General features: G+C 29.8%; 1 long non-coding RNA gene across 2 annotated transcripts; it reads left to right on the forward strand.

The window, feature by feature from the left end:
• The first annotated feature begins 2,452 nt into the window (after positions 1 to 2,452).
• LOC108450164 (uncharacterized) lies at positions 2,453 to 5,117 on the forward strand. 2 transcript variants are annotated; one of them, XR_008283105.1, is made up of 4 exons: positions 2,453 to 2,514; positions 2,848 to 2,914; positions 3,528 to 3,753; positions 4,635 to 5,117. It is a non-coding gene; the product is annotated as an uncharacterized LOC108450164 (long non-coding RNA). The 2 variants fall into 2 exon arrangements; XR_008283106.1 differs by lacking the exon at positions 2,848 to 2,914.
• The last annotated feature ends 5,025 nt before the right edge of the window (positions 5,118 to 10,142 follow it).

Genomic DNA, 10,142 nt, shown 5'->3' on the forward strand with positions numbered 1-10,142 from the left:
AACACTATGCCGGCACTTTTCTAAGTGCTGGGGTAAACTGGTCGGCATACGTTTTGGTCAACTCTTTGTATAAGAGTTGGAATATGCATACCAAAGGCAACACTTAAATAAGAGTTAGCTTTGTCCAACACTATGCCGACACTTTTGGGCCAACACTTTCCTAAGTGTTGGGATAGACTTGCCAACATATGCTTTGGCCAACTCTTTGTATAAGGATCAGGATATGCATGCCTAAGGTAACACTTAAATAAGAGTCAGTTTTGTCCAACACTATGCCAACTTGTGTTATACCTTTCCCAACTATATAAAAGTGTTGCCATATGAAAAGAAAAACTCTTATGTCCTGACTCCTAATATACCACCAATCACTAAATTTAATTTTCTAATAAATTAATTTTATATTAAATAAAAATTATGGTATTAATATTTTAAACTAATATCTTTGGATTTAAAATATGAATATTCTTAAAAAATTACATAATGAGTGTTAATAATTATATATAGTCAAATTAAAAATAACTTAATAATTTCGAGTGAGAATAAGGTTTAAAATTCATATATCCTCATTACATTTTTCATGACAAGCATAGAAAAGGGCATATTCATATTAGACATAATTGTTATTTTTTTTCTTTAAAGATGAATTTTAAGGTTAAAACATGTTTGATGACCAGAATCATTGTTAATGGAAAAATTTTCGATCAAATTAGAAATTAAAGAATTGCTATGATATTAATTTTAAGGTTAAAAATGCTGCAAAAAATATTTTATTTTAAACAAAACGCGCTGTTTTATTCCTTATCTATTTATTATTTAACTAGTTTGTTTATATTAGTTAAAATACAATTTATTTTAATTGAATATTTAAAATCTTCAGAAAAATTAATGACACGTAGAAAAAATTTGAAAGTAAATATATAGAAAATATATGTTAAAAATGAAAAATTTAAAATACTATTATTTAAAATAATTTTAAAGTTTTTGGATATATAACTGATTTTTTTAATTTATATATGAAATAATTTCTTATATAATTGTAAAGAGATAATATTAATTTGAATATATTAAAATTATCATTATAGTTTAAATTATTTAAGAGATAATAGATAAACTTTATATATATTAAAATTAAAAAATTGTTAACCCATGCATCTCTAGAGAAACAAAATTAATTAGTAAATTGAAAATGTTATTGAAATTTCCTAAAATATTGAAAGAATATATAATATTCATATTTTATCTAATTAATTTAGAGTTTAAAGTTTATGATTTAGGGTTTATAGTTTAGGATTTAATGATTATGGTTTAGGGTTTAGAAATTTAAGTTTTGGGTTTTGGGTTTAGGGTTTTAGATGTACTGTTTAGGGTTTAGAAAAGATTAAATGAAGACGAGAGTGAAGGAGAGACCAATGCTACTAAAGAACAGTTTAGTCAGCGAATCAATTAACCGATGTCAACCGGAACAGAGCTATTTTTAATCAAGTTTTTTTTTCATGAAGACGGGAGTGAATGAGAGACCAATGCTACTAAAGAACGGTTTAGTCAGTGAATCAGTTAACCGATGTCAACCAGAATAGAACTATTTTTAATCAAGTTTTTTTTTCACCTTTATTTGTAGGGTTCTTAGAATGTAATATGTTCATGATCGTGTTAGAAACAAGTTTCATACACAAATACTTCAAGTAAAATAAAGAGTCAAATGAATATAATTAACCTTTGTATTAACCAACCATGAACTTCTTTCGGATTGATTTGATTCTTCTGATTTGTTCGATTCTATCGTAACATCATAAGCTCCATCTTCTTTAATACAAAAACTACTTAATTCTTCATCAGAAAGACATATCTAGCTCGAGTTTTCATATTATTTAAAATTATTTTCGTACATCATTATAAAAATTTACAAATTAAATATATTGTTTGGAACAAAACAAACTTAATTTAAAGGAATTTAAGAAATAATTAAACCTTTCAAATATAGAAATAAGGAAGAAAATTGGATTGAAAAATCATTTTGTTTTAATCAAAATGGCGCCATTTTAATTTTACCCCTAAAATTTTCCCTCAAACCCTAAATTTTCCCCAAATCAAAATCCCAACCAATCTTTGCATCACGAACCCAACTTGTAACGATTGAAAGTCAATAGTACCGAAAATCCAGCTTTGTGACTTCGTTCAGAATCGATGTTGTAAATAATTTTATTAAATATTTACGAAATTATGTTGTAGGTGAATTGAATTTTGATTAGATAATTTCGTTGCTTTAGTGCTCAATTTAAGTAAAGGGACTAAATTGCGCAAGTGGTAAAAGTGTGGTTGTTATTAAATAAAAAGCTAAACTATAACTAAGGGATTTATTTAATAAATAAACCATTATAAAAATGGTTACTGTAGTGGCCAGTTATGATTTACATATGTCTTTAATATATATTATAAAATTTTAAAATTTTATGGGAATATAATAAATATATAATAATATAAAAGTGGGTAAGAGAAATCGGAAAAATAAAAAGGGTAAGAACATTTTTTTCTTTTTTTCTCTTCATCTTCCCCAAAATGCCGAAACCCTAGAGGAGAAAAGGGAGAAAGAAATTCTTTAAAATTTCTTCTTTTCCTTAACTGTGAGAAGGGAAATTGATGGTGAAAGGAAAACTGAAAACTTCATGTTTTCTTCTATATTATATATATTATCTGTACATTTACTTTACGTTTCTTTTCTATATTGGAAACTTTTGAGCCAGGGGGAAAATTGTAAACGAATAAAGCTTTACTTTCTCGTGATAAAAGTGTTTAATTGTGAAAAGCTTTAACTAGCAGCAGATTTAATTCTGTTCTTTGTATTTTTAGTGGATTTCGACCATAGTTGGAGTTACCTTGCAATTGTTGGCTCGGATGTAAGGTAGGTGCTCTTAAGGTAGGTGCTCTTAGGGTCTTCAAATCTTGGTATATAGTTTATTGGAACCAAAACTTAAATTCGGTGTAGAGACTATTTCACTTGACATTTAAATAGAATGCTTATTTTCCTGGCTAGAGATTGTCTGACTATGTTGTTAGATGGTCAATAGACATTCAAAATTTCATTTGTTGTGATATTTGGTGGATACTGATTTAATTTTATGCTTCCAGAGTGTCCCAAGTCGGTAGTATCAAAACAAAATGGAATTGCATCAAAACTTTACCTGATTTATCTGGCACTAGTTTGTCTTCTGTTCCCTAATTCTATCAATGAATTTAAAAAAGAAAAGAAAAAAAAAACCCTTACCAGCCAGTTGGAATGGTTGAACCAGGAACCTGTAGTTTGTGTGGCACGACAAAAAACCAATTCCACTGGAAAAATAAGGGTTTTATGTGTAATTTCTCATATTTTTATTTCTAACTAACAAGACCTCAACTTGTTTTATTTGAAAGATCATACCATTAACATTAATAAACAACTCGACCCCGGTCTGGTTTTTTTAACATTGTAATCTATTATTATTACTGGTAGCCAGCAAAAGTTGAAGTGCATTATTCTCCTGTATTTGCAGGTAGAGCAACTTGGGTCAAATTCGGCTCAGATGCAAAGTACTTGGCAGTAGGATCAATGGATCGTAACCTCCGCATGTTTGGCCTTTCCCGAAGGCGATGCTTCAATGGAATCATAAAAAGGCTCCTTCTGTTCAACTTATTTGGCAAGTTGGTTGTTAAAACATTCTTTAAGATTGCTAATTGCGACTGTCATGTTTTGTGGTCGGCATAATCGGAGATTTCGAGGTATGTTCAAATATTTAGTTTTTTTCTGTTCCCAAAACACATTTGAGGCTTAGGGCATTGATGTTTACCAGTTTTGGCCATTTACTCCAGCAATGAAGTGCTTTGTATCATCTGAAAGATGTTCAAGAAATGAAAAGCCAACCAATTTACTTGTCACTTTTATCATAGAGAAACATAGAGACAAATTTTTAATTGGAAATTCCCCTTACTAGCCTAAACATTATTGAATATTTATTTTTAGACCCCCCTTTTTTAGTTTCATTGTGTATCCTTGATTGGTGTTTATTTGTGGATGGTATATGTAGTTTTATGAAACCATTATCTATGATACACTTGGTAATTTGTGTATTCATGTATTTGTGTTATATTTTCGTATATTCGTCTTGTTGGATATCAATTCGAATGAGAAAAGTTGGATTTTTTAAATATATATGTATATTATTTTATATTAGTCAAACATCATGATCAAGCAATACAGGTAATGGTAATGTAGCTGCCAAATCATGTTTGCATACAGGGCTTTATTTATATCTTATTGTGCCGTTTTTGATAAACCTTATTCTTTCTGAAATGCATATCAGTGTAATTTCCCTTTTGAAGCTTTCAAACCACTTGAAACTTCTCTGATTGTTATATTAGAATGCAATGGTAACGCATATGTGATACCAACATTCATAGTAATAAACTATCACGATGAATTATTCATTGTGCTTACAATTATGATAAATAAAAATCTATTATAGAAGATACAGTACAAATGAAATTAAGTGCAAGAACCTTAAACACTCAGTCCTTTTTTTTTTTTTGTTATTCTCAGTCCTTTTGATATTAAAGGAATACAAAACCAGAAAAAGTTTTAAGTTTTGATCCGGTCTGTGCAGGATTGGTCATTACACAATCCCTAAAGAGATGAATGAGGTCTGCAATTGGCTTACAGCAAGGTTGGAGCTCGAGGATAACACTAAATATAGCGAAGAGTCGGGAAGCAATAAAGGTGAAAAGAGAGAAGACTGCATATGTTACAAGTAGGTAGTAAACAAAATGGATTGTTAGGGTATATGGTATACTTGGATCTGGAGATGTTTCACTAATGGGGCTACCCTTGTAGAAATAAGAGATTAGTAGAGTTTCTTGGAATTGAAGTTGCAATTTCAGACTGTATTAGTTGTTATGTAGTATAACATCAATATCAATGTCCATCGTCTTAGGAACCTTTTTATTTGTTTACTTTTGTACATTGGGTTGAATGTTGGTGGTATATATTTTGGCTAAATGTTAGTGTATTTTGATATTGGATCTATTTTTGTAATGAATATTCAACCTTTATTTTAGTTTTAATTTAATATTTTTTAGTTGTATTTAAAGCACAATTTCTATTCATTGTAAATATTTATGAAAATATATTAATATTGAAACAATAAAAAATAGAAAATAAATACCTTAAACGTACTTATTCCAACCTTTTTAAGATTGTCTTAAATGGGTTTATTCCAACCTTTTAAAGGCTGTCGTAGACGGGTCTATCCTAACTTTTTTAAAGGTTGTCTTAGGCAAGGTATGTCTTAACCTTTTTAAAATTGTATTAGACGGCTTTATCTCAATTTTTTTAAAGGTTGTCTTAGACACGGTTTATCCTAGCCTTTTTAGGGTTGCTTTAGACGAGTCTATCCTAACCTTTTTTAAGGGTTGCCTTAGACAATGTCTATCCCAACCTTTTTAAGGTTGCCTTAAACGAGTCTATCTCAACCTTTTTCAAGAATTACCTTAGATAAGGTTTATCCCAACCTTTTTGAGTTTGCCTTAAACGAGTCGATCTCAACCTTTTTTAAGGGTTGCCTCAGACTGACTTATCCCAACCTTTTTAAGGTTGTCTTATATGGGTCTATCCTAACCTTTTTCAAAGATTGGCCTTGACTAGGTCTATCCCAACCTTTTTTAAAGGTCGGCATTGACTAATTTTTTCACAACCCTTTAATAAGGGTCGGCCTATGTTGACTTATGGCAACGCTTTTTGAAAAGCGTCGCGGAGCCTATGCCAACTATACTATAGACAACCTTTTTGGAAGCGTCGAGAGAAGCGTCGCGAAACCTATGCCAACCTTTTGTACATCATCTTAGGTAAAAAAAAGTGTTGCGATAGGGTTGTTTGTTTTGTTGAAGTGCCTGAAACAAAACCACTAGTTACAACTAACCGAACCTAAGAGTTGGAAACATTTGAGAAAGAATAGTCTAAATTGTGAATGTTTCTTTGAATTTTCTGCCAAAGATACCAACTGAACAAGAATGCATGGGAACACATTAGTGACAGAACCTCGATGAGCAACAAGCGATGACAACCTAAGCACTACAAAGGGATCATTCTCGAAAATGACAACCTGAAGTTGCAGTGGAGCAGACTGAAGATAGAAAATCTTAACTCCCCAAAGTTGTAATAGAGCAGATTAAAACTATAAACCTTAACTTTCTGAAGTTGCAGTAGATGGAACAGATTGAAGCTATAAATTAGAGATCTTATCTCTCTGAAGTTGCAGTAGAGCAAATCATAGCAAACACTATCTCCCTGAAGTTGTAGTGGAGCAAGTTGAAGATAGCGAATCTTATCTCCCTGAAGTTGCAGTGGAGCAGATTAAAGCTATAGACCTTATCTCCTTGAAGTTACAATGGAGCAGATTGAAGTTATAGATCTTATCTCCTTGATGTTGTGATGGAGTAGATCGAAGATAGCAAATCTTATCTCTCTAAAGTTTCAATAGAATAGATTAAAGCCATAAGCCTTATCTCCCTGAAGTTGCAGCGGAGCAGGTTGAAGATACCAATCTTGTCACCCTAAAGTTGCTGTGGAGCAGATTGAAGCTACTAATTCTATCTCTTTAAAAGCTGTAGTAGAGTGGATTAAAACGATAGTTACTATACCTCTGAAGTTACAGTAGATCGGATTAAATCTACCATAGCAAGTCTTATCTTCCTGAAGTTGCAACGGAGCAAACTAAAACCACAAATCTTATCTCCCTGAAGTTGCAGTGGAGTAGATCAAAAATTATAAACTTTATCTCCCTGAAGTTGTAGTGGAGCAGGTTTGTAACGACCCGAATTTTACGGTTATCGGAAAAGTGTATTTTCAGGTCTCAGTTTCTGAAAAATGGATTCGTAAATATTGTTAACAATATTTACGAAGTTAAGTGGGTAGTTAATTAGAGTTTAATAAAATGAATTAACTTAAATTAAGGATAATTAGATAAAAGATTAAATTGAATAAAATGTGAAAGTTTAATTATAGAATAAAGAAAATTGAAGGGACTAAAAAGCAAATAAGGCAAAATGACTATCAAGTGTATGGTAAAAATAAAATACATGTGTAATAAATATTATACATACATTTGTACTACATGTATGTATTTACTTATTATTTAAGTAAATATTATTGTATTAATATTATTTTATATTAATTAAATAAAGTAAATTAATTAATTAAAAGTTGACAAATGTGGTGCATATAATGACATGTGTAATACTAATATACATACAATTGTGAAATACATGTATATTTACTTATTATATAAATATATTATTAAATTATATTATTATAATATATATAAAGTAAATGAAATAAAAGAAAAAGAAATGAAAAGAAGGAAAGAAACAGAATAGCATGAAACGAAACAGAGAAGGAAGGAAGGAAAGAAAGAAAAGAAAGAAAAAAAAGGGGAAAATTTGGGATTTGAAGCTTTAAGCTTTAATAAGTAAGTCAATTAAGTCTTTTTCTTTAAATTTTGATGTTTATGAAGTTTTAGAACAAAGTTTTGTAGAAATTAAGTTGAGATTTTGAAAGTTAGGTTTTTGAGTAAAGTTCATGTTGAACAAATGATTGAATTAGGGATTAAATTGATAGAATTTTTAGTTAGAATTGATTAAAGGATTAAATTGTAAAAGAAGCTATTAGTTTTACATAGTAGGGAATAAATTGCAAGAATTTTGAAATTAGGGTTTTATGATGAAATTTAGATAGTTATGTCGAAGTTTAGTTGAAAATTGAGTAGAAACAAAGTATGAATTGAGATAGAAAAAGTAAGTGAATTTAGTTAAGATTAAAATTGAAATTAAAGTAGAAATTGAATAGAAATTGAGTAACAAATTTAAATATTAAATGTAAATTAGTATTGTATTAATGATTATGAAAATTATCTTAATTTTTGTAGCTAACATCGCACTTTGAGGCAACTACGAAGAAAGGAAAAGAAAAGGTGGACGAAGAATAATTCGAGAAATTACGGTTTGTATTTCTATAATCCGAATTTAATTATTAATTTTATATTTTAATTTAAATGTTTATGGTAAGAAAATTAAGGTAAGTGTAGTATATTTGATATTGAATTGAGTATTTGTGAAATTATAATTTATATGATATTTGAGCATTGGTATTGAATTTAAATTGAGTTGGTAATAAATCAATTTTAATTATTAACTGTTATATTCGGTTTATATGTTATTGTAAGAAATTAAGGTAAGTATTAGTAATTGTTATTGAATTGAATTTATATGGATATATGTGATTGATATGAAAATTGAATATTTGATGTATGTTATATTTAAAAATATATATTGATTGGGAATGTGATGAAATTAATTATGAATAAGTGATTATTGTGAAATTTAAATATTTGTTATTGAAAAGTAAAGTGAACTGTATTGATTTGAGAATATATGTGATTAATTGAAATGTGTATTGGTTAAAAAAAATTTGAAAGTGAAATTGAAAACCCTATTAACAGTATTCGGGCTAAGTCGGATATAGTTGGCATGCCATAGGATTGGAAGTGTTCAAGGATACTTCAACCTTGAGTCGATGAGGCACTATAAGTGTCGTACTGTTACTTCGACTTTAAGTCGATGAGGCACCTTGTGTGTCGTACTGTTACTGTTACTTCGGATTATTCCGATGATGTACTCTGTTCCGTACTGTTACTGTTTACTTCGGCTTGGCCAATGAGGCACTATGTGCCGTACTGTACTGGTATGATGGTTGGATCCGTGTATTCGTCATTGTCCGAGTCATGTTAATAGGGGTAAATAAAAGTACTGAATGACTGACTGTTACTGAATAATTGATCGTTACTGAATAACTGATTGCTACTGAGCAAATGATTGTTACTGAATAACTAATTGCTACTGAATAATTGAATGTTACTAAATGAAGCTGATAAATTGAGTGACACTGAAAAATATTGACTGATATTGAGCTTGGATTATACGGGTTACTGAATGAAATGTAATAGTTGAATATTATTTACTGAAATTGAATAGTGAACAAAAGTGTAAGTGAGACATATGAATAGAAAATATTATTGTTTTTAAATGATTTGTAAATTTATTTTGAAAAGCTAATCGGGTTAATAGGTGATAAAGATTGAATGAGTTATAAAGAATTTATCCATGAAATGAATAATTGAATATTTATGATCATTATATGATTTTAAGTGTATGTATGTTATTAAGTGTTCAGATTATAGAAATACCACTGAGTTCATACTCAGCGTACGGTTTGTTTCCGTGCGTAGGATAAGTTAAAATCAGATCGTTGAATCAGCATCCCAGGCCGATCTCAAACTGTTAGTGGAGAAGTATGTTCATTATTGGTAATGGCATGTACCTAAGATGTCAAAAGTGGTTATTTTGGAAAGTTATTGTAAATGTTGTTATAAATGATAATGGCTGAGTACACAGCTTAATTAAGTTTGGTATAAAGATGCAAATTTGGGAATAATTATAAATAGGTTTGATTAGTAAATTATTGCTAGGTTTTGTTAATAAAAATTGTGGTACCAATGAAGGTACATTGGCTAGACACTTAAGACGATCGATTTAATATGTTTTAGATGTGTTTGATCGTAATTTGGGTAAGCTAAAAGATTAGAAATTATGTTCATTGTGGTTTATGATTTGCAAGGTTGTTAAACTTGAATTGTAAGACTCATTTTGAGTTCACACGGCCTGGCATATAGGCATGTGTTTTGGCCTTGTGAAACTAATTTGTTCATAAGTAATAAGTCAGAGAGTTATATGGGTAAAGGACACGAGCGTGTAGGTACTGTTCGATAAGAAAATTTTGAAATTTTGAGAAAAATTTGTAGTGATTTTAAATTAGTCCCGAATTGATTTTACTGTTCATATTGGACTTCGAGGGCCCATTAAAGGGACGATACATTAAATTTAGGATAAATGTAAACAATTATATTAAATAATGTCCGTAATTGAATTATATTGACTGGTAATGCCTCGTAATCTTGTTTCGGGGACAGATAAGGGTTAGGGGGTGTTACAAGGTTGAAGTTACAAGTCTCATCTCCCTGAAGTTGCAGTGAAGCAGATTGAAGATAGTGAATCTTATTTCC

Source organism: Gossypium arboreum, chromosome 5 (genome assembly GCF_025698485.1).
Source record: "Gossypium arboreum isolate Shixiya-1 chromosome 5, ASM2569848v2, whole genome shotgun sequence".
Taxonomy (NCBI): Eukaryota; Viridiplantae; Streptophyta; class Magnoliopsida; order Malvales; family Malvaceae; genus Gossypium; species Gossypium arboreum.